Raw genomic sequence first — 24354 nt, forward strand, 5'->3', positions numbered from 1 at the left:
ACACCCAAAAAGCCTTTTATTTCTGCTTCTATGGAATTTCTTACATAGAACCATAGATGTTGGTCTATGGTGGTTGATGGTGTGGGAGAAGTACGCATACCACCAGCCACAATCTGCCAGAAACCCCTTGAGTCATTTTTCAGGACAGTCTGAATCAAGGGTTTCCAGTTGGATTCGATGACTTTTTTCTGATTTGCTTGGAGAGCTTGCATTAAGTTTCGTTTCAAAATAAAATAGCTTTGTGGCAGGTGGGGGAGATTGTTGCTTCTGAAGTTGGCGAAGATCTGTCTCATTTGCCTTTTGAGGAGTCTACAGTCTATTGTAAAACATTTGTCAGCCTTACTCACTCTAAAAGAGGAAGGATCTTCAGGGCTGGTAGCTAGGTTCTCAACAATCTCCTGAGAGAGTATCTTGAATTTGTTGATGAGTTCTTCAGACGGAGAGATTCCTAATAGTTTTGATCTCATTTCAAGTAAGGTGGGCCCCGAAAACAGTGCAGTTGCCTTGGTTCTAGACCGATCGTTCCACAGAATTTTTGGAGTGCATAGAGAGGGTGGAGAATGCATAGTTGAGTGTGGCTTCCCCCTGTCAAAACACATTGAGAGGGGGAGGTGGTCGCTCCAGGGTTGAAAATCAATCTTGAAAGCTTTGATGTTAGAAAGGCAGGAATGGGAGATCATCATAAAGTCTATGGTGCTACAGCCACGTGGGGAGATGTAGGTGTAGTCACCAGAGTTTTCAAAGTGCGTCAAACCATTGAGCAAAATGAGATCAAACTGAAGACAAAGCCTGGCGATATCGGCACCAGCATGATTGGATTGGCTGTCTTTAAGTTCTCTTGGGAGGCAGAAATACCATGGAAGAGATTCTGCCTCCAGATTAGTCAAAGACTGGAGGGTGCACTCATCTTTACCAATCCTTGCATTAAAGTCACCAGCTAACATCAGTGCACTGGGCTGCCAGCACTGTCTGAGGTCAGTGATAAATTTCGTCAGTTGAGACAGATAGAGATCGCGTGACTCACGTTGGGAACAAAAGGGGAAATACACGTTTATCACCATTAAACTATAGGAGTCCCAGTTCAAAATGAGTGCTTGCGCTAAATTATCACAGGACGGGAGGGCTTTGACTGAGAATCTCAGACTAGAGCGGATTAATATGGCCAGGCCAGCTTTATGACGTCCCATAGTACTCGTTCTATAGGCAGGCAAAAAGTGGGTGTTGTAGCCACGGAGTTGGGGAGGAGATAGAGACCAAGTCTCCTGTGCCAGTATGATGTCAAACTGAGCAAGGTATCCAGAAAAGTCTGGATTTTTTGCCTTGTGATTCCAACCTGCCACATTCCAGGATAAAAACTTCAAGGGCTAAGAAGAGAAGTTGCCAGGCTTCTGGCGTCAGTCCAGCTTTGTGACCAGCTCAAGAGAGTGAGTGACATCATGGAACACGCAGCAGTTGGAGTCAGTAACAGCACACCCTGAGTTAAGCCTAGCATTACTCGTATGGTGGACAATAGCCTTTGTTGGAAGCTTAAATACAGTATCTGGAGAGACAGCAGGAGGATTTGATGAACTTGGAGACCGGTTTGCGTTTGAACAAGACACTTCCTTATCTAAGTTCAGCCCATCAGGAGCCTTCATGATATTAATGAATTGTAATCTAGTTCCTTCCAGTCTGTCAACCACATTGCCTGAGCAGCATGAAATCACGAATACTTCTCGGATGCTGTGGACGGCAAGCTCGCGTGAAGCGGTGTTTTTAATTCGGGTTCCCTCGTACTGGCCAGATTGGATCCAGTTGGGGTCCCAGGTAGGCGTCTCGTTTGGAACTCTGGCTCATGCGGGCATACGCCAAAACCCACCACTGTGTCCACCAGAAGCTGGCTAGCCGCCTACTGAAACCACCTCTGAGCGCCCGTCGCCCGACTGGGATTGTCGCGCTTTACTCTGCGAGGGCCAGGTCATCTAGCCGCCAACTGTCCCAAGCAAAACCAACGCTCCATCGCGCGCACTCCATCTGCCAAGCCACCCGCATAGATCAGGGCCTCCGGCGGAGCTCAGATCTAAGCGGTCATCGAAGACAGAGGAGGAAGCAGCTGTTGCCTTTCTTCAGCCCCCCATGGACATGGGCCGACTCTATTGCTTGGTGAGTGAAGGCAGCGGCTCGTACATCAGCGTTTCTGGCCAACCCGGCTAAACACACTTCGCATTATAGCCTCGGCTCTTGTGGATTCTGGCTGCTCCACTGTATCATTGGGTGGCAGAAGGAGCTAGGTCTGGATTAAATTCCCTGGCTAAGCCCATACCATTCACCCAAATGGGCGGCAGCCCTCGGGAGCGAAGGACGGCCAGTTCAAAACACAACGGTTCTCCTCCGTTCGCCGACCATTGGGAGAAAATTAGTTTATTTTGAAGCCAGTAATCAAACCTCCATAGTTTTGGGCATGCCTTGGTTGATGTTACATGAACCAAGTTCATTTGGAAAGGAAGCGGATCATAGAATTCACTGACCCTCCTCTCGCGGTGAACACATGGTGGAAAACCCAGCTTCTCTGACACACCTCCCTGGCTAATGGCGATGGCTCCCGATTCTATTGGCATCCCACCTGCATTATCATGATCTATCAGAGTTTTCAGGGCAGAATCGTCAGTTGCCTGCCACAGAGACTTTGACTGCAAAATTGTTATACAACCAAGAGCAACTACCCAAAGGTAGAATCTACATGAGTCCCAATGAGGAGAAGCCGTGCCTTCTTGGACAAGAACCTTGCTTTCGTAGTTCATCACGGCGAAACTACCAAATACCTACGCTGCTCAGATTTTGTTGTAAAAAGAAAGATGGGTCTTCTGACTTTGCACAGATTATATGTCGAGGAGGTCTCAATGCGGTCTCCCTGTCCAATAAATATCCTTTGCCTTTGATCAAGGACCTTTTAGATACTTTCGGCAAGGGCGCATTTTACTAAATTGGACTTGAGAAACACTACAAGTCGCAGAATTGCTGAAGGCTATGAACCTTGACTCGTTTAACACAAAGTTTGGACAGTTTGAATACTTGATAATGCCATTGAGGGTTAAAGTGGGGCCCGGGCTTTATGGCCTATCGAAGTTCTCCATGATTTATTGTACAAAGGGAGTTGTGGTATACTTAGATAGCGTTTTAATTTACTCTAAAACTATGAAGAGCATGAAACAGTGGTCGAGGTATTGGCGGCTTGCTCGACTTAATTCTCTCTTTGCCAAACTCACCAAATGCTGTTTTCCGCAGACCTCCATTGACTATTTGGGTTACGGATCTAGCCGAGGGGCTTGAAAATGGATCCTGCTAAAATTGGCGCAGTCCTCAGTAACTACCACCAACACTTAAAGGCTCCAATCTTTCTTGGTTTTGCTTGTTTACCGTGACTTTATGCCCCAATTAAGCTGAACGTCTCCCTCTCACAGACCTCTTACGCTAAGAATAAAGATCCACTGTCAGCCAAGCCGGGGCCCCCTTTCCCTGGTGCGAGGAGTGTCAAACAGCCTTTCAACTCTTAAAGTCTGCGTTTACCACGAACCTATCCTAAAGCACCCTGACCCAGATCTCCGTTTGTGGTTCGCGTGGATGCCTCGGACAAAGCACTTGGAAGTGACCCTGTTGCAGAAAAATAAAGATGGTAGGCTGGTTCGTGTTATTTGTCTAAGAAATTCTCTGGTGCTGAACTCAACTGGACTGTAGGAGACAAAGAGACTCACCGCGGCCATCAAGTAGCACTCTCCACTTGGCGCCACTGGCTGGAGGGGCCAACCCTTCAGGTTTGGTGGGATCATAAAACCTGGCAACTTTGTCCACCCCTCAAAGTGTCCATGAAACAACCGTTGGGCGATTTCTTTTCGTTTCTCTTTAGTCCATTTTTCCGGGAAAACTAATAAGCTAGCTGTAGCGCTCTCAGCGCTACCGAGGGTGGAGAACATTCCCACGCGCTTTTCGATTCTTTCTCCCTCCCAGTTGGGGTTGGCTGTCACCCGATCTCAAGCACGTCCACTCCTCCTCCACCCTCCATTCCTAGTCTCGTCTCTCCTTTCCTGCGGGGGGTTTCGAAGAAGGCGAGAACACAACCTCCAGCGGAAGAAAGTGACTCCCCAGTGCGTTTGGAGAATGGAGTTTGGCGGAGGAGAATCAGTGCGTGCCTCCCCTCCGCCAGCGGGATTCTTGAAACGCCCGCGATGCCATCGGCTGGACATTTTAGCTTTCTGAAAACTCTGCATTTGGCCGCCCGGCAGTTCTGGTGGCAATGCGCGCAAGGACATTGAGGCATACATTAAGGGCTGCTTTCGGTTTGTGCAGAAGCCAAAACCATCCGGGAAAGCCCATGGGCTATTGAAGCGCTCGGTGGCCTTCCGCCCTGGGAGGGAGGTCATCTCCATGGATTTTATTACAGATTTGCCGAAGTCATGGCAACCGGTTTGTGGGTGGTGAGCTTATTTTCTAAAACAAGCCCATTTATTCCATGTGCTTCATCCCCTCCGCTCCTAAGTTAGCGGCTGTTCATTCAACATGTTTACCGTCTCCATTCTGCCCGTTAAGGTGGTCTCCGACGCGGCCCCAATTCATCTCAAAGTTCTGGAAAGCGTTTTGGGGTTGTTGGGGGGCCGCCCGGCCATCGCCGCCCCCCCTACCCGTTCAAAGTGGCCGGAGCGGAAGAAGCGAACAGAACCTAGAGCAGTATTTCGTTGTTTTACCAACTACCACCAAGACAATTAGTGCGAGCTTATTCGTTCGCGGGTAATACTTCTGTAATCACCGGTCCATAGCGGTACAAAGAAACCCCCTTTGAAATTGTGTCGCAGTGCATCCTTCATACCATTACCTAATACCGTGACAGCTTTGAGACCCTCAGAGTTTCAACAATGGATTTCATCAGCGAGGATGGAAGCGGTCAACCGCCTTACAACAAAGAAGGACTCCCCAAAACTGCAAGCCCGGATAAACACCGCTCGGATTTTCCTCTGCGTGTGGGCTCTTGGGTGTATTTATCTACAAAAAATCTCCAGAGGCGTGCATAAATTTTTCCAAACTTGGCAAAAGATTTGTGGGACCTTTTCAGATTACTAAAGAGTGATTAATGATGTCACTGCCAGCTTAGATTTGCCTAACTCTCTTAGTAACAACATTCATCCTGTCTTCCATTCCAGCTTGCTCCAAGGAACCGGCTTCGATGCCTAGCGACCGCGGAGGCCCCCACGACTATTATTGATGGTCACAGGCACTCTGAAATTGGCTATCCTGGACTCTGCGGCTTTGTCATAGCGGCTTGCAATATTTAGTCTCTTGGGTGGGATATTCCTGGGTATAATCAATGGAACATTCGAAAATGATGACCCCCACCCCCATGTTCTGCTCACGCTCCGCTGAAACCTGGGGGGGGGGGAGGGTCAGCTAACTAGAGGAGGCAGAGTGTAAGGGATTCAATGGTGTTGATGGTGAAGTAACCTTGAGTGCATTCCACAGCCGGTGATGAGCCAGGTCATCGGCGGAGACTTTATCTTTCTTGTGGGAGATGAAGACTCGTTCCCATGTAAGAATGAGGAAGGGGATGGGGTGAATGGTGTTATAACCTGTGCTTCTGGCCGGGAAGTGCCATTCCTGCCACTACGTGTAGCCGAGCTTTCTAAGATGTCTTAATAAGCAGGACTTTTACACCCAAAAATCCTTTTATTTCTGCTTCTATGGAATTTCTTATAGAACCATAGATGTTAGTCTATGGTGGTTGATGAATTATTGTGGAATGCATACCACCAGCCACAATCTGCCAAAGCAACAGAGTCATTTTTTCAGGACAGTCTGAATCAAGGGTTTCCAGTTGGATTGATGACTTTTTTCTGATTTGCTTGGAGAGCTTGCATTAAGTTTCGCTTTCAAAAAATAAAATAGCTTTGTGGCAGGTGGGGAGATTGTTGCTTCCTGAAGTTGGCTAAGATCTGTCCTCATTTGCCTTTTGAGGAGTCTACAGTCTATTGTAAAGAGCATATCGTCAGCCTTATACTCACTCCTCTAAAAGAGGAAAGGATCTTCAGGAGACTGGTAGCTAGGTTCTCAACAATCTTCCCTGAGAGAGCATCTTGAATTTGTTGATAGGAAGTTCTTCAGAGCCGGAGAGATTCCCTAATAGTTTTGATCTCGGCTCAAAGCAAGGTGGGCCTCAAGAAACAGTGCAGTTGCACTTGGTTCGGTAGACCATCGTTCCACAGAATTTTTTGGGAGGCATAGAGAGGGTGGAGAAATGCATAGTTGAGCGTGGCTTCCCCTGTCAAAACACACATTGAGAGAGGGAGGTGGTCGCATCCAGGGTTGAAAATCAATCTTGAAAGCTTTTGATGTTAGAAAGGTGAAACGGACATCATCATAAGAGTCTATGTGGTGCTACAGCCACGCGGGGAGAGATGTAGGTGTAGTCACCAGAGTTTTCTCAAAAGGCGTCAAAGCCCATTGAGCAAAATGAGATCAAACTGAAGACAAAGCCTGGCGACATCGTAATTAAAGCATGATTGGATTGGCTGTCTTTTTTGTGCCCTCTTGGGAGGCAGAAATACCATGGAAGAGATTCTGCCTCCAGATTAGTCCAAAGAACTGGAGGGTGCACTCATCTTTACCAATCCTTTTGCATTAAAGTCACCAGCCAACATCAGCGCTGCATCATTGCCAGCACTGTCTGAGGTCGAGTGATAAATTTCGTCAGTTGAGACAGATAGAGAGATCGGGCAGGACTTAATGCTAGAACAAAAGTGGAAATACACGCTTATCACCATTAAACTATAGGAGTCCCAGTTCAAAATGAGTGCTTTGCTTAAATTATCACAGAGATCGAGTGGGGCTTGGACTGAGAATCTCCAGACTAGTTGATTAATATGGCCAGTCCAGCTTTATGACGCCCCATAGTACTGCCTGGATTCTATAGGGCAGGCAAAAAAGGGGTGTGTTGCAGCCACGGGAGTTGGGGAGGAGATAGAGACCAAGTCTCCTGTGTGCCAGTATGATGTCAACTGAGCAAGGTATCCAGAAAAGTCTGGATTTTTTTTGCCTTGTGATTCCAACCCGCTACATTCCAGGATAAAAACTTCAAGGGCTAAGAAGAGAAGTTGCCAGGCTTCAAGCGTCCAGTCCAGCTTTGTGACCAGCTCAAGAGGAGTGAGTGACATCATGGAACACTTGGCATAGTTGGAGTCAGTAACAGCACACCCCTGAGTTGAAGCCTAGCATTACTGTTATGGTGGGAACTGGCCAGCCTTTGTTGGAAGCTTAAATACAGTATCTGAGAGACAGCTTAGGAGGATTTGATGAACTTGGAGACCGGTTTATGCTTGAACAAGACACTTCCTTATCTAAGTTCAGCTCCATCAGGATTCTCCATGATATTAATGAATTGTAATCTAGTTCCTTCCAGTCCTGTCAACCACATTTTTTCTGTTCCTCCGTGATAGTAATCTGAAGTCAGCAAAGGGCCTCTTGTACTAAATTAGCTGGCATCAGTGGAGGAGACAGTGGCATCAGTGAAAGGAGACAAAGGTCACCGGGGAGTCCTGAAGACTTTTACTGTAACTATCCACAGAGGGAGCAATTTATTATCCATTGGAGCTGAGAAAGTTCAGCCAGCTCCTGCGCCCACGTTTCTCTTTGGGCTTTGTGGCTGAGTCAGTTTGAAGCACTTAGTAGATCTTAAGTCAATTTCAAACTCAAATGTGTCCATCTTATCAGACAACTTTCCCCCCCCTTTACTTATGGGCACACAAATTGCTTCATTAGGAGAGTTATCTGGAGAACAGTAACTTTGAATTGCAGGATTATAGGCAAGTAAGGTTGGGCAAGAAGGGAATTTCCAGAGCATAATACATCCCCAAGGCCTCTGGAACAGAATTGGGGAGCAGAATTGAGGCTAGAGACATCCTCCACTTCCTCAAGGAGATATGTTGGTGGGAAGAGTGGATTTCATCTGAAATATCTCAAGTTGCTTCCACTCATCCGGCCAGTTCTTTGATTCCTTTGGTAAAAGCTTCTGAAGAGTGTCCAGTTTTGTTAGGGTTTCCAACAGCAGTCGCTTTGTTGAATTCCTTTAAATTTGCATTCCTCTTGTCAGGTGTAGCATGGGTGTCCTCAGTGAAGACTCTGAATTGATAATTTAGCAGAGTTCACAAGGCTATTGCACACAGCAAAGCCCATTCAATCTCTGTTTGTGTCAGGAACAAAATTACTCAGAATATTTTTGTCTATTCAAACTAATATAGTAGGAACTCCATTTCTGGATAGGATAAGATAAATATAGTTTCCTAGTTTAGTCTAACTAACTAGAATAGAGAGTGGTACACAATCTGTGTCCTGCCCTCATGGTTGCAAGATGGAGAAGAGTGCATGTGAGTGGAAAGGTGAGGAGGAGGAAGTTTCTCAGAGGCTGGTTTTTCATGGTCAAAATGCCCCGTGGTAGATCTGGGAGCTTACCTGCCACTACGCTTTTTGCCCTGCTTCACTGCTCCCCAGTTCTTCCAGTGATTTGAGGTAAGGCTGGCGCATTATGCCCCAGCTGTTTCTTCACGAGCCTGATGCTTTTCCATTTGCACTGCGAGCTCTTCTACAATCTCTTCCACGCATGCGCGGACAGCCTTCGTCTCCCGCATTCTGATTGGCTGATTCTCCCCCCCATTCCCCTACTCACTTTCACTAATGTAGTTTTAAATGACTTTGAACCCAAAACTCCTTCCGTGTTGATAAGAGACGTGGCTTTGATAGCAGTGGGAAAAAACACAGAGGGAGAAACCATAGATTTAAACAGAAGAAAAGGGCTTGACAAAAGAAAGAGGGAAACGACCCTCCCCTCACCCCACATTCCCTTCTGCGATCCACACATTTGCCAGCTGAAAACAGAGAGGGAAATGGTCCCCCCCCCCCGCATTCCCCTCCGCCATCCACAATGGCCATACATGTCAAGCTACAAGCAGCGAGGGGAAATGGCTCTTCCCTCAATCTCACATTTCCTCCCATCAGATTTTTTTTTACTCATGGAAGGGGTATGTCAGGTACCACAGACAGCAGGGCACAGCTTCCCTCATACAGACACATGGATTTTACTCGTGGAAGGAGGCTGTGGGGTTCTGTGGATGGCAGGGCGCCAATTCTGTCAAAAACATCCAGCGCCTGTTGATTGGTGGGGCAGGCCAGAGCCGGGGCTCCAGAGTAACAAAGCAGCATTTCAAAAGAACCTCAAATTTGGTGGGTTTTGAAAGTTGCTACGGGGCGCCACTGGGGCAACAACATGGCAGACACACTGTAGCACCAGGATCCGTAAAGAACTCCCAACTGCACAGAAGTATTCTCCATGCTAACATTTTGACCTTGAAAAATAAGCCTGAGTAGCAATCTACAAAGGGATTGTGTCAGAACTGTAGAGAAAGGACGCCCATTGCCTTGACTCCTTGATCTCTCTGACTCTCTAGTCAAGTTCCCCTCTGGAGTTTGAGGTTAAGAGACAGAACAAGGTCCTTCACTTCCAACAATCTAGAGATTAGTTTTATTTCTGGAAGAACTCTAGGCTTCACCTTGAAATAGGTAAGCCTAATATATACTTGAGAGGAACACAAGCAGGTAGGGAGTTGGCCCTGGAAACTATACTTGTGCTCCTACTTGGATGGTTGGAGAAAACCCTTGAAATTATTTCATTTGTGAATTGACCTAACTGTGGCATTTTGTCCCAAAGCTCTTCATTACATTACTGGGAAAACTTCATAGGCAGGTGGACTTGTTTTGTGCAAGTGAACTTTGCCAAGCTGTTCAACCAGGGTCACAGTCCAGTTTTATCCTTTCCGTTTGCTCATGAAATACTCCACTTACAGCCATAAAATGACATTCTGACAGCTGTGCTAATTGCTTACATGGAAAAATAACATTCAGGCAAGGTGTACATTTTAAGCCATGTTTAACGCAGTATTTCAAGTGAAAACAAAGAGAGTGGTGTGACTAATTATTTCTCCATAGAGAACAGTTTAGGAGCTGCTTGTTTGTATCCTAAAAGGCAGCTCCAGTTTATTGAAGAATCTTTAGCCGCCCTGCTAATGAAGTCTGGTAGGACCAAGGCAGATTGAATAAGACTAGCTATCTGTTATCTGACAGCTCTGGGCTGAGAATACAACACTTTTGTGATGGACCTAAGGAAAATAGTGAATAAAAACTTCATTCTGTATAATGTTACTTCAGAACTAGAAGCATGCAGAGGCAGGAAAAAAAGGTGACTGTGAAAGGTTATTTCCTCACAGAGTCTCTGATTGTGAGAGATGTGCTGGGGGTGGAGTTTAGAACCAAGTCAAAACTGCTAATAAGGGCTTTTTGTGGGGGAAAATTCTCAGAATTTGATGGTCCAGAGGTGTTTAGTCTCTGTTGCTGGGTCTGTGGTGTTGGCAGGGGAAGAGTTTTTTTGGGGAAAGGACCATATTCTAACCAAAGAGGGGAATACATTTCTAGGGAAAGAAGAATTCCTACCCCAGAGCTAGTTCATCACCTGAACTGTTTGTATAGAACAGAGGGAGCTGGTTGAGAGAGAGAAATGGTGTCAGAGAGGAACCAATCTCTAGCCAGGAGGGGAGTTTAAACTTTGTGTGGAAGAAGAATTCTGATACCTAGTACTGAGGTAGATTTACTTCAAAAGCTCTGAAGTGATCCTATAGCAGTGGTGGCGAACCTTTGGCACTCCAGATGTTATGGACTACAATTCCCATCAGCCCTTGCCAGCATGGCCAATTGGCCATGCTGGCAAGGGCTGATGGGAATTGTAGTCCATAACATCTGGAGTGCCAAAGGTTCGCCACCACTGTCCTATAGTTTGGGGAAGTCTGAAGAGAAAAGGGAGATGGATGAATGTTCCATCCCTTCTAAACTTTGGGCACCAGAGTTTACACCTGAACCTCAACTTTTGGAGTGTGTGCGTGCGTGCGTAAGATCTGAATGCTGTCCTAGGCTCAGTCCAGTGTAACATTCAGATCTCCCAGCCACTGCTGCTTCCCAAATCCTGCAAGGGGGAGATCTCAATTCTGCGCTTAGCTCAGCCCAGAGCAGCATTCAGATCTCCCTGCTGTCACTACTTTTTAAGTCCTCTGGTTGTGTGTGTGTGTGGGGGGGGGGGGGGGGTTCTAAATGCTATTCTTGGCTCAGCCCAGTATGCATTCAGTTGCAGTTCTCCCCACCATGGCTTCTCAAGTCCAATCCACCCCCATTGGTAAAAAGCTGAATAGAGCCAATGGGTATCTTTTTTTTCAGCTTTACCAAAAATTTCCAGGCTTCTAAAACCCAAAAATTATTGATAAAAAAGATGCCCCCCCCCCCCCCCCCGCAAATAAATAATACTTAGAAGTGCATAGGTCTTCTTGGATCCTGTCTGCGGAAATAACTGAGGGCACCCAGTGGTTCCTCTGACTCCTCTGACTGACCCTTCCGCACACACAAAATAATGCGTTTTCAAATCACTTTCACAACTGTTTGAAGGGGATTTTGCTATTCTGCACAGCTTCAAAGAGCACTGAAAGCAGTTTGAAAGTGCATTATTCTGCATGTGCAGAATGAGCCCAAGAGTGGATTTGATGAACTCAATAAGCTTTGTCAGGGGCTTTATGAAAGGGCACTTCTTTGTTTCAGGTTTGGAACCTTGCTGTCAAAGCATGGTAGAAGTTCTCTAGAGAACTGTGCAGTGTGCACCATGGGAGGTGTAACCTCAGTTTGGATCATATAAAGCCAGTGAGGACTGGCCTTCCTGATATTCTTCTCTGACTGCTCTTCTCCAATATTGGCATTTCTAATTCCCGCTGCTCTACCTCTTCTATGCCTCTGCATTTTAATGGAAATTTAGAATCTTGTGTAATTATCATGTTTGCAGTCCTGTTTAAGAGCTCTAATGTACACATTGGTCTTAAGCTCTCTATCACTTCAACTGAATATGTGCATTTATCCAGAGCATTTAGAACAAAACTATGAAACTGTAGGGCTCTGTCAGCAGAAGTGAGAAGAAGGAAATAAAAAGGATTGAAGAAAAAACATAAACAAAAGCAAAATGTTGTCAACAAGAACAAGAGGAGGAAATGGAGAGACAATGTCATAACCTAAAAATTTCCCTCACAGAACTTTGGAAGAAATCGCCCACCCACCTATCACCACCATCCGTTATGTTTAATAGGTGACAGGGTGTACATACCAACTGGATGCCCAAAAGCACATGATGAATCAGTATTGCTAATCTTTGTCCTACTTCCACAGGATTTTCCCCGTAACTTAGGATGTGTGTTTTTAAACATATTTTCTTGTCTCTGGGAATTGTGTGGGAAGATAACTTGCTGAGCAGACAGCAGTTACTGTTTGAAGTTTTAGGGATTCCAGTTAGTTAAATCTTAAAGCATTTCCCTCTAATGGAAAACACAATGCAATTCTGAGGTAGGAAGAATCAAACAACTATTTCCTTATGCATCACATCTTTGTCTCAAATTGTTCTAGTATTTGGATTTGACATGGGTGGAGATTTATACCCAGGGTATGCAAATTTGGAAATCTATAGACAGAAATATTTAGAACTGATAAAACAAAGGATGCCAATTAACATAACCTTAGATATAGGGGCAGTTGCGTAGCTACCATGGGACGGGGGGAGCACCGTGCCTCGGGCGCACACCATTGGTGTGATGTGGGGAGCATAAAATCACCTCCCACACCCCCTCCCCCTCCTCCTTTCCCTGCCTTGCCAGACTCGCCAGAAGTCGCTGAACCAAGCCCGGCGGAGGCCACTGCTGGGCACTCCTGCATGGCCCTGCCCCACCAGCCAGGCCCTGCAGCTCAGAGCAGCCTGGCGGGGCTGGGCTGTGGGGCTGGGCAGCTGCCCAACCAGGCTACTTTTTCAGCTGGCTACTCTTTGCAGCCAGCTGAACTAAGGTAAGTGGGGGGTGGGGCGGAGCCCTGTGGGGGGTAGGGCCTACTCCCCCACTTACCTTAGTTCAGCCGGTGGCCCAGCCAGGCTCATTTTCAGCCGACTGCTCTTTGCAGCTGAATAAACTAAGGTAAGTGGAGGGGCATGGCATGGGGCAGGGCGGGGCCTGGATGCCATTTTGCCCCGGGCGGCATTTCCTTCCCCTACACCAGGGGGCTGCAACCTGCAGCTCTCCAGATGTTCATGAACTACAATTCCCATCAGCCCCTGCCAGCATGGCCAATTGGGGCTGATGGGAATTGTAGTTCATGAACATCTGGAGGGCCACAGGTTGCTGACCCATGCCCTACACCAATGTCTAGCAATATATTTAAGCTGTGGGGTGAGGCATAGAAAAGGGATTGGCACCATGACATGGAGTCAGTTGGAATACTGCTTCCCTCCCTGTCCTATTTTCCTAACCATAAATTCTTTTTTAAAGATACCTGAAGCCCTTTGGGGTGAGGGTGGATTTCCAGGCAGAGAAATGACATCTGGGAAGTATAGCTATCTGTTCTTCCCCATTGGATGGTCCTCATCCACACTTGCCTCAACCTCTTATGTTTGTGCTTTATGCCTAAACTTGCACATCTGGGAAAGTGCTTTGGCTCTTCAACTCTCTTATGATAAGCTATGTGGAAGTTCAGAATAACTTTAATATGTGCAGAAGAGAAATGGACAAAATGTGCTTTTCATCTCCCAAGATGATAAATTAACTGAACAGGCTCTCCTTCTGTTGTTGTTCCTTTTGTGGCATTAAAAGAAAATGATTTCTCCCTTTTCTGTATTCATCAGTGAATACATCCTTGCATTGTTAACTGCACCACATGATCTCTAGTTATCAGGCTGGAGCATTTGCATGTAGTGAACTCTCCCTGATGTTTGTTTAGAGTAGTATTCCTGTCTGCCAGCACATCCTAACAGTTTAATTCAATGAAAGAGAGACAGGATATAAAATGCGTGCTACACAATAGGGCCCTGCCTGGGGCCAGCTTTTGCATTAACTACTAAAACAAAGGGCTATTTCATTTATGGTGCAAAGGTGGTAGGATTTCACAACATCAGACAAGAAGTTTATGCTGTTTAAACAGTGTATTCCATCCAAAACAAATATAGCTCTTTCTTGGAGATGTGGAGAACAAGATGAATAAGCTACACCAGAATGTATGGAAGATCCATTCAATCATTGCCATTAAGTACATTCCAGTCAAGGCTTATCAAACTTGCATGCTCTCCAGCCATACTTCTCCCATAAAGCAATATTGACACAAGTTGCTAACTTGCTAATATTATAAAACACAGTCCATATGTTATTGCAGGGTGGCCATTGGAGACCATTGATGTTCAGGACCTTCATTTTGCTACTGTCGCTCTTTCTTTGTTTATTTACAACACTTGTATCCCATTTTTTCTATCAGATCAGGGTTGCCTTGCTTCTAGGAATTACACCAAGAGTAATAAAAATATATCATGAAACCAGATAAGATCACAGTTAAAATACATAAATAAAACTGAAAAGAACAAATTCAAAAGTAATGCAGGATGGAATAATCACTGAGGGAACACTAGGTAAAACAAAGAAATATTCACCCATTGGTCCTTGGGGGAGAAGTTCCATAGTTTTGGTACCATAACCAAGAAGGCCCTCTGTCACGTTGCTACACACCTTGCCTTGAAAATCCAGACACCCAAAGCTGAGTCTCTGGTTACCCTTCTATAGGTGAGGTGGATGGTATTTAGGAACAGGACTTTTTCATTTGTGGCACAATAACTTTGGAATGTCCTCCACTTGGATGCTAACCTGGAGCTGGATTTGTTAACTTTCAAAGGCAGAGTGAAAACGTACTTTATTTCTCATGCTTATGTTTCCTTACTTCTGATGTTGATAAAACACCATATATGTAATCTGTTCCTGTTAGAAATCTTGATACCTGCTGGTTTGTTTTAATGTGTTAGCTGCTTTGTTTTTTATTATTCATTTTTGCTACCTCAACCCAGAAACTGGTGGTCTTGTTGCAGGATAGGATATAAATGTTTCAAATAAATATTTTAGATGACTTATAAAGGTAATTAGACAAATTTATAAAACATAGAGCTACGGTATATCTCTGAACAATAACTGCTTAGGTGGGCCACCTCCAGACTTCCTTGAAAGCTATCATCCCTGGAATCAGTGACATAGGTATAGATTTTTTTATGGGGGGGTTCGGGGGTGAGTCCATGCCCCCACCTGCCTCTGGGGGTGTGGCCACGCCTCCCCAAGCCTCACCCCCAGTCTAAGTGCTTATAAAAGCAGCTCTTCGAGGCAAGGGATGGCAGACTCCCATGACCCGCCCGCCCCGCCTCCCCCACCAGGTGGGCTCCCAGCTGGCAGCCGGCAGTCCCTTCTCTCTCCCCTCCAGGCAGAGGGGTAGCTAGGGAAAATGGAGCTCAGCGCAAAATGTGAGGTTTGCACCCCTCCCTGCCCCCCCATGGGTGATTGCTGTGATGCTGGAATCCACCCCCAAACAGCATCACTTTCAATGGTGTTTAAATTAGGGATCCCAGATTCTCCTTTTAAATCCACATTAAAGGGAGAATCTGAGGTCCCCAGATAAAACAATATTGAAAGTGATGCTGTTTTGGGGTGGATTATTCCCCACCCTGAATCAGCATCACTTTCAGTGTTTAAACTGGGGACCTCAGATTCTCCCTTTAAATCCATGCTGAAGGGGGTGGATTTAAAAAGAGAATCTGGGAAAATTTGGGGGGTGCCTGCTGTCAGGGGTACAATTGTTATGCTAGCAGCACCAAACTTTCAGGGTATCTTTGGGAGACTCTCCTGATGATACCACCCAGGTTTGGTGAAGTTTGGTTCAGGGGGTCCAAAATTATGGACTCTCAAAGGTGTAGCCCCCATCTCCTATTAGCTCCCATTGGAGACAATGGGGGATGGAGGCACCCGCTTTGGGGATCCATAACTTTGTACCCCCTGGACCAGCCTTCACCAAACCAGGGTGCTATCAGCAGCAGACTATCCTGATGATACCACGTAGGTTTAGTGAAGTTTGATTCAGGGGGTCCAAAGATATGGACCCTCAAATGAGTAGACCCATCTACTATTAGCTCCCATTGGAAATAATGGGGGATGGGGCACCCCTTTTGGGGGTCCATAACTTTGGACCCCCTGAACCAAAGTTCACCAAACTTGGCTGGTATCATCAGGAGTGTCACCGGACGATAGCCGGAAATTTTGGTGCCGCTAACCTAAAAACTGCGCCCCCTGCAGGCCAAAAACAAAAAACACTTTAAAATACAAAAACCCTTAAAGGGGGGGGGGCGGAACTTCAGACATGCAATGGAGGGGTCTGAACCCAAGAAACCCCCCCCCCTACCTACGTCCTTGCCTGGAATCTTAGCATTCTCACAGTTGATTTATTTGCCTCTCTGGTTGGACGGGCATGTGAATAGAATGTGTTGCTAATCAGATGCAGTTCCTGCAATGTCCTGTGCCTTGGAATGAGCCTGATGACAGGCTAGATGGATAGAAAAGAGATGGCTCAACACTGTCTGAGAAGCCAGGAAGCTCCAATTTCTCAAAACTGACAAAAGGTGGCTGTATGCTGGAGTTGGTGGTGGTGGTCCATGACCACAAAAATATCATTAACAAATGAATGACACAGATCTCTACTGATAGGTTATTCTGAAAAAGTTTCCTAATCCTGACTCTGAATGTGTAGCTGGGCATTATAGTAAAACCTCAGTAATAAGGTCAGTAGATTTCAGGAAAGATGCCCTTGGGAAAGACCAGGGTGTTGCACCTCTCTTATGTTTTGCACCTTTTTCTCTTGAGTGTGTGCATGCACACCAGGTTTTGAAAATATAATCTATTTTCCATATATATAGTATGCATACATTTTGATAGCGTCACAGGGGGGCAGATTAAACTGTTTAAAGTGACTATATTAGAAAATTATGCTCAAATGTCTAAAATTTTCTCTACTTCCTTATGCCTGCTACTGCTACTGAAATGTCTTTGAACATTTTGGACTTCTGATCAGTGTTGCCTTTAAAATGTTATTGGCAAGTATAAATTACTGGCTAATTGCTTCATTCTTACCTCTATTTAAATGTCCAAAAATTGCAGATCTTAAAAGGTGTGTTGGGACAGCACAGTAATTCAAAGTATCTTCTAGTGTTGCATGGTGGTGAAGTTATCAAAGCCTAGATCAGGCTCTCCCTAGGATGGTATGTTCAAGAAGGTGCTGAGAATGCCCCTTAGGCATTAATGTGGGCGGAGGGAGACTATTTTGCCTAGCTTTTGCATAATTTCTTTCTGCCTGGATAGAGATAGAATAGAGACTGTTTTCTAATCAGCCTGCAGCATGACACATTTGCAGCATTTGGGGATGACTGAGCAGCATAAAATAGAGACAAAATACGTGTTTTGAAAACAGAGGTTTCTTTAATAAATAAAGCCATTTTAGGTAATGTGAATTGAAGCAATGCTTCTCTTATAGTATCGCTATAAAAACCTTTAAATATAGTAATGGGTTACTTAAAGATTTATTGTAGGTTAGGTCACTGAAATGAAAGTGAGCTTTGTGAGTATGGGTAGAGCTCAAGTGCTCCTTTTTTATTACCATAGGAAGGAGAAACAGGATTTCTGATGGTAACATGTTTACCTAGGAAATGTTCCAGTGACATCACTCTTAAAATATGTGAGGAAGGGGAATGGCTCTTAATGACTCCATTTATTGGAAGAATGCCACTCTTGGATAGCTAGGGTAGTTTTGTTGTATGCACACTCTGCCTCTTTAGAATTAAGGGACAGCCATTCCTTATTTGAAAAAAATGGATCAACATCCCCAGAAAAGTGCTTGTGACTAGTTCTGTAGGACAAATGACGTCTTTCAACTCTTACTTTACTTCAAAATTTGATCTCTTCCTGCCATGTCTCAGGGATGCTAGAATAAATTATGCAACAATATTAAAAAGTATCAATTTAAAACACACTAACACCTCACAAAACTACAAATGAGCAGCACAGTTACATTTTACAATTCTGTCTGGTGGGTGCCAGAAAACCATATATGGCTTCATCCTCCTGCCCTCCCCCACCCCAAGAGTCCTGCTGAAATGAAATGATTTCTACCTTTTGAAAATAAAAGACAAGCTCACCTGGAGGAGCCTCACTGGAGAATAACATAACTTGGTTCTAGTTGTTAATAATTTTGTAACTGACTATTGGTATAACTTAAGCAATGCAAGCTCAGATGCTTTCAATGTATGCAAGAAGATACAGGAGGAAATGTTTATTAAAATGGAACAAGGAAATTTAGGGCATTTCAAAGTTAAAAGCTTCAAATTGTGCTAGAAAACGAACTGGGAACCAATTTCTTCTCATGTGCCATTTTACCAATCTGAGAAGGCTTAAGCTCCATTTACTTGCATACTAAGGTCTTGATCCTAGTTGGAAGCCCCCACCCTCACCCCAGGCTCCTGAGACACTGGAGACTTTCAGACAACATCTGGTAGATGAGCTCAGGAACATATCTGGGGAAAATTGCCATGTAGCCTCTGTTTAAAAATAGAATCTGGTGATAGAGTACAGGTATGGTTGTGTTATTACTGAAAGATTTGATAGTCCCCCCCTCTGCCATAGGTAGATTCCACATGGTCCAAATATTCTGGGTTGAGCAAGGGAAATATCCTGATTTCGGCAGGAAGTTCACATGGTTCCCAATCCTAAAGCTGGTTTTCCCAGCAATATTTCCCTCATCACGGGTTTTTAAAAAACTGCTAAAATTGCGATCTTTTTCCAAAATCTCACGTTGAATCTGCTTCCATGCAAACACCACAGGAGCAAGCAAAACAGATTTATTTTTCCCATGCCACCTGATCTTCCTGCCTTACATCATGTCAGTTTCATTTCTGTTGAGCTGCAGCCCACCCTTTCTAAAACATTTCCCAAGCAAGTTTTCTGCCCCTTGACACCTCTTCTAGGGCTCATTCCGCACACGCAGAATAATGCACTTTCAAGCTGCTTTCAGGGCTCTTTGCAGCTGTGCGGAATGGCAAAAACAGTTGTGAAAGCAGCTTGAAAGTGCATTATTTTGCGTGTGCGGAATGAGCCCAGGAGTCAGGCAAGCGGGGGAAAGCATGAGTGCTAGCCCTGTTCCCGCTCGCTCTTGCCAAGTGCCACAGCCCGGAGAGCCCAGCCTGTAGCTCCAGGCTCACATTCCCAACTAGGTCCTGGGATGGAAGGTGGGGAAGTGCCTGCCTGGCAGAATGCTCTCACCACATGACAGCCCAAAAGACCAGTCAAATGTTATTTGGTATATTGGGGGGGGGGGGAGATAAGTGTCTTGTGTTGTGGTTTCTTACACACCTTTAAATGTGGAAGGGACATAGTGCTCTGCCCAGTATTGGTCATGTTTTTACTCTGTATAGCACAAGTGCTTGCTATGTTGCTCACTGCACTGGCTCTTTTTCAAAGCTAGAGAAAAGGTTTTCAAACCTATAGAAAAGGTGTTTGTGCCCTGCTTGGTTTTCTTGCAGTTCCTGGGGATCTGCCAATTAGAAGCATGGGGAGGGGGGGGAGGAGAGCCAATCAGAATGCAGCATACCAGGGATGTTTGAGAATGCGTGCTGAATCTGCATTGTAAAAACAAAAAAAAGTCAGGCTTGTGCGAAATAAATCGGAGTATTTCCTCCTAGTCTTAACTCTGTTTCTTCATGGAAACAGGCACCCATGTGAAGGGAGAAACTGGGATAAAATAGACCCAGATTTTTAAATATTGAATGTAACCTAGTATTATTATGCTGTGTGGAATCGACTTTGGAGTGTGATAAGTAATGATGTAAAGGGTTGTTTTTTTAAACACAGATAGGGATATTATTTTCCTTAAAAACTTTATTCAATTTGGAGGACTTTGCATGCAATACATAGCATATGCTGCATTCTAATAGAAAGTATTGTTCATGTGCTCTTAGAAAAGGAGGGGTATATTAAATCTGCATACCAGATGTAATTAATAACTTTTGTATATAACTTCTTAGAAGTGTTGCTTTACATCCAATGTCATCTTCCTTTTGGGTAAATATAGTATTTAAAGGAAATAAAGTATTTAAATATAGTATTTAAATCAGAAGACTCTACGAATCAATTCAGTTTATTGTATTACCTCAAAGTCACAGCAAAACAAAAAACAAACAAGGCAATCACAATATCAAGTAAAATCTATAAAATATCCATTAGACAATTAAAATGCATGATACATGTTTAAAACACAACCTGGAGAGCTACAAGAAGCAGAATTAACAATAACTTACTATTCCTATAATAATAATAACTAAGCCAGTGCAAAACTAATTAATATGTGTCAATCAAACTTGCACAAGAAGGTTTTGACTATAGGTTTATAACCAGGGCCATAAACTTTGCCAATTGCAATGTTACCCATTTATGCCTAACAGACAGAGATGTAAAATCATGCTCATGTGTAGAATGAGCAATGCTTATTCTAATTTTAAAGAAGTGATATAATAACATCCTTTTAAAACACACAGAATATCTTAATAATTGCAGAACTTTCCAGCTGGGTTAACTGTATGGAAGGACCTCTGTAAATTCTTAAGGCAAGTCATTGATAGCAGAAGTGATGTTTCTCAACAGATTCCAGGTCACTGGGAGGTTAATTGTACTGGGCAAAGGAGAATTCTTAGTAGCAATTAGGTGTAAATAGAATTACTTGGATAACTGCCAACAGAGAGTGTATTCCAACCATGAATGGTAGGTTTAAAGTAATTATCCTCTTAATCCATGACCTAGTCGTGCAATTTTGGTCAACAAGGAAACTTCCACTCATTTGTGTCACTAAGTGCCATGCTCAACTTTGATTTTATCTGATCTGATCTGCATCATAAATGAAATTGATTTATTTGATTTATGATGCAGATCAGATCAGATAAAATTAAGACATTTGTGCTGAATTTCCTGATAGAAGTGATTTCATTGTAACATCTCCTTAACTTAAAAAAAACACTGTGCCATGCAGAAATGCAAGTTGTGCTCAGATGCTATAAATCAGGGGTCCCCAAACTATGGCCCGGGGGCCAAATGTGGCCCCCTGAAGGCATTTATCCGGCCCGCCAGGCATGGCAGTGATGGCTCCATTCATGTGCAGTACGGGCTCGAGGGAGAGGAGGAACCGGCCCCAACGGCCATTGATGTGGGGTGCGGGTCTGGCGGCGTGGGAGGGTTTCCCACTGGGTTGTTGTACTTGCAGTCACTTGTCTGCCTTCACGCCCCCCACAACCCGAGAATGGGGCTACCCACCTCTGCCCCTGCCAACAAGCCCAGCTGAAAGCAAACAGGGTGATCCCCACCGCCCACCTTGCGGGACCGGCTGGTAGGTGGCGAACGGGTCTCCGTGGCTTTGACTGTTGGGTCTGCTGGAGGGAAAACAGAGCCCTGGAGATACCCGCGGCCCTCGGGGTCTGCCAGATCGGCTCCCTTGGGCTCCTGGGCTCCTTTCTCCCCAACCAGCCTTTGCAACAAGGCAATGCCCACAGGTCTGCTCTTTTTCTGTGACTGGAGTTGCTGCTTTCTAAACATTGCTGATCACAGGCAGGAGACATATGTGTGGATACTACCTCTATGTAAGAGTAGCCAACCTCTAGGGGAGGCCAGGAGATATCCCAGAATTACAGCTGACCTCCAGGTGACAGAGATCAATTCCTAGAGAAAATGACTACTTTGGACGGTGGGCTCCCCACCCCAAACCCTGTCTTTCTCAGATTGCACCCCCAAATCTCCATGAATTTTCTGACCCAGAGTTGGAAACCTTACATGTGGCAACGCCTGCTCCGCCCTTCCCTCTTGGCTACTCCATGTGTTGCTCTCAGGCTTTCTGTTCCGCCCCACTCCCATTGGCATCAGCCAGGCTGGCGAATCGCTCACTGGCTGCTAGGGAGGAAAGAACCCAGGATGATACCTGATTCTGGGTTAGATGGAATGCTTCATTGGGAAAGTTCTGCTTTTTTTTTTTACAGGGGAAGGTATTCCACAGCCTCCCCAACAATATTTGGAGCCCACCCTGTACTTGACATACTTTGGTCACTGTTCTAAAAACAGACCATGACAGAAAGGCTGAAAGGTGAAATCAAACATTTTACAATCATTTGTGCATCGGAATTTGTTCATAGTTTTTTTTAGTCCGGCCCTCCAACAGTCTGAGGGACAGTGAACTGGCCCCCTGTTTAAAAAGTTTGGGGACCCCTGCTATAAATACAGTAAGAAATCTGAAACATTCAAGACTTTCATTCCATTAGAGGGAAGAGCAAGTTTCTCAGCAAAGTTCGAAGGCCTTTCCTAGGGTATGCTTAATATCATGCCCCCCCAACACAACAACAAAAATACCAAGATTATTTTAAGAGCAATTGTGATGATTACTCTGATATTCCTTATGATACTGATAGCAATTCTGTACCCTGTTGTACAGGTAATTAGTAATTTAGTTTAGGTATTATTTTTATGTTATAGTGTTTCTTATTGAGACTCAAGATGGTTTACCTAATTTTAGCCAGTACAATTAACTTGAGGGGACATAACAATGTTACAGGGCTACCAATACTATTTAAATCCATTTAATTGTCATGATCTCATTGAACTGAGTACTCTTTTAAAAGGATCTTGCTTTCATCTGCATTCTGTATACTAGCCTTGGAAAAGTACTAGTCCTGGAAAAGTAAGCTGTCTCCCCTCTCTTTATACTATTACTGTACTGTACTCTTTGCCTGTTTTTAGCTCCAAATGTGATTAATATATGCTGGTTTGGATTCAAAGATGTCCAAGGATAGCACCTGATAGAGAAGGACTTCCCTGCTTCCCACCCTCACCTCAATGCATTCTTTGTAGTTCTCAAATTTTGTTCATGGGGGAGGTCAAGAAAACTTCATGAAGGAGAGTTTAAAATGGAGGATATGCACTGTGCAGGGCAAAATTGATTTTAAAAAATTACTTTTCCATCCTCCATCAACAGAACTTGTGCCAACAAAACCACCATTAAACTGGAGGAATTACACCTTTGGATCCAACTTATTGTGTGGTATTATCTCATTAAAATTTGAAAACAGTAACACATTGAAATATGATTGCTTTCAAAACAAACACAAATATCTCTGATCTCAGAACCACATCTGGATGTTGGAACTGTGTTGGGGTGCTGTGTGTGTGTATTTTGTATTCTAAGAGTTTTTTATATTTTGCTTCTTATTTGATGCTTATCTCATTTGTGGGTGGAGACATATTTTGGAATTTCAGTGCTTTAAACATGATTCCACTTGTGCTTCAATCAACCAAAGCTTTTACAAGTTAAAATTTTCACAAATAATTATTCAAGTGTGGAATTGTTCAACAAACACTCATCTAAATACAACACAAATGCATTTCTGACTATTGACTTGTCTTAAGAAGCTGAGAGAGAGAGAGAGAGGTCTTTTCTGCACAGCACAAATATAACTTCTTGAGGACATTATAAAAAGGGGTTGGGGAAAGATGTTTGCACAGCTCCCTCCCCCAAAATGTGTTCATGCAGTTTTATTTCTTTCAACCCGGGTTTTTCAAAAATCACTAGAGAACTTTATTTTATGAAGATGGGTTGAAGACTTTCCTGTAAACTAAAGCAGGCTTCCTGTTTTCCTGTAAATTAAAGCACGCAGGAGATGCTTAATTTCTCCTATATCTCCTTTCCTCAGCTCTTACTTTCATTTTTTGCTGCAGTTATGTCTGCCATTTTCTGCCTTCTTCAGGACCCTCCTGCCTATGCCATGTGGTGAAGGTTTCTCATGGAGGTTTCCTCTGCTTGTAGCTCATCCGATGGCCATTGCACTGTAAAAAGTAGATGAATAGAGCTTGTTTTGCCTTGTGATCCCACAGACATGTCGCTTATCCTTTTTTTTTGAGGGAGGTGTCTGCAAAGCTACCATGACTTGAATATGTGCATATTGCAGATTCTTGTGTTATGTCACCATAGCTTCATAAGACATTCAAAACGGATCTTTTTAACATGTCTACAGGACGTTTTATTTCTGCTGTGTGGAAAAGACCAGAGAGAGAGAGAGAGAGAGAGAGAGAGAGAGAGAGAGGCTTCAGTAATAGAAAAGAATCTCTTATCACTTGATGATTCCCCAGTTTAAATTCATGTTTGTCATAGAATGAATGAATGAATGAATGAATGCATGCATGAATGAATGCATGCATATTTGCCAAATTCAGAATGCTGTGGGGAGGGTTTTTGACTTCGTGGTAGATCAGCATACAATCCCCAGCATCTCCAGTTAATGGATCTGAAAGTACGTGGTGTGAAAAATGTTGGCCTGAAACCCTGGAGAGCAGCTGCCATCTG

At 44.4% G+C, this 24354-nt stretch overlaps 1 protein-coding gene across 2 annotated transcripts in view; it reads left to right on the forward strand.

The window, feature by feature from the left end:
- Nucleotides 1-24354, forward strand: part of LOC125428235 (rho GTPase-activating protein 7-like) — a 109929-nt gene that overhangs the window by 44688 nt on the left and 40887 nt on the right. The gene's annotated exons all lie outside the window — the stretch shown is intronic.

Source organism: Sphaerodactylus townsendi, linkage group LG03 (genome assembly GCF_021028975.2).
Source record: "Sphaerodactylus townsendi isolate TG3544 linkage group LG03, MPM_Stown_v2.3, whole genome shotgun sequence".
NCBI lineage: Eukaryota > Metazoa > Chordata > Lepidosauria > Squamata > Sphaerodactylidae > Sphaerodactylus > Sphaerodactylus townsendi.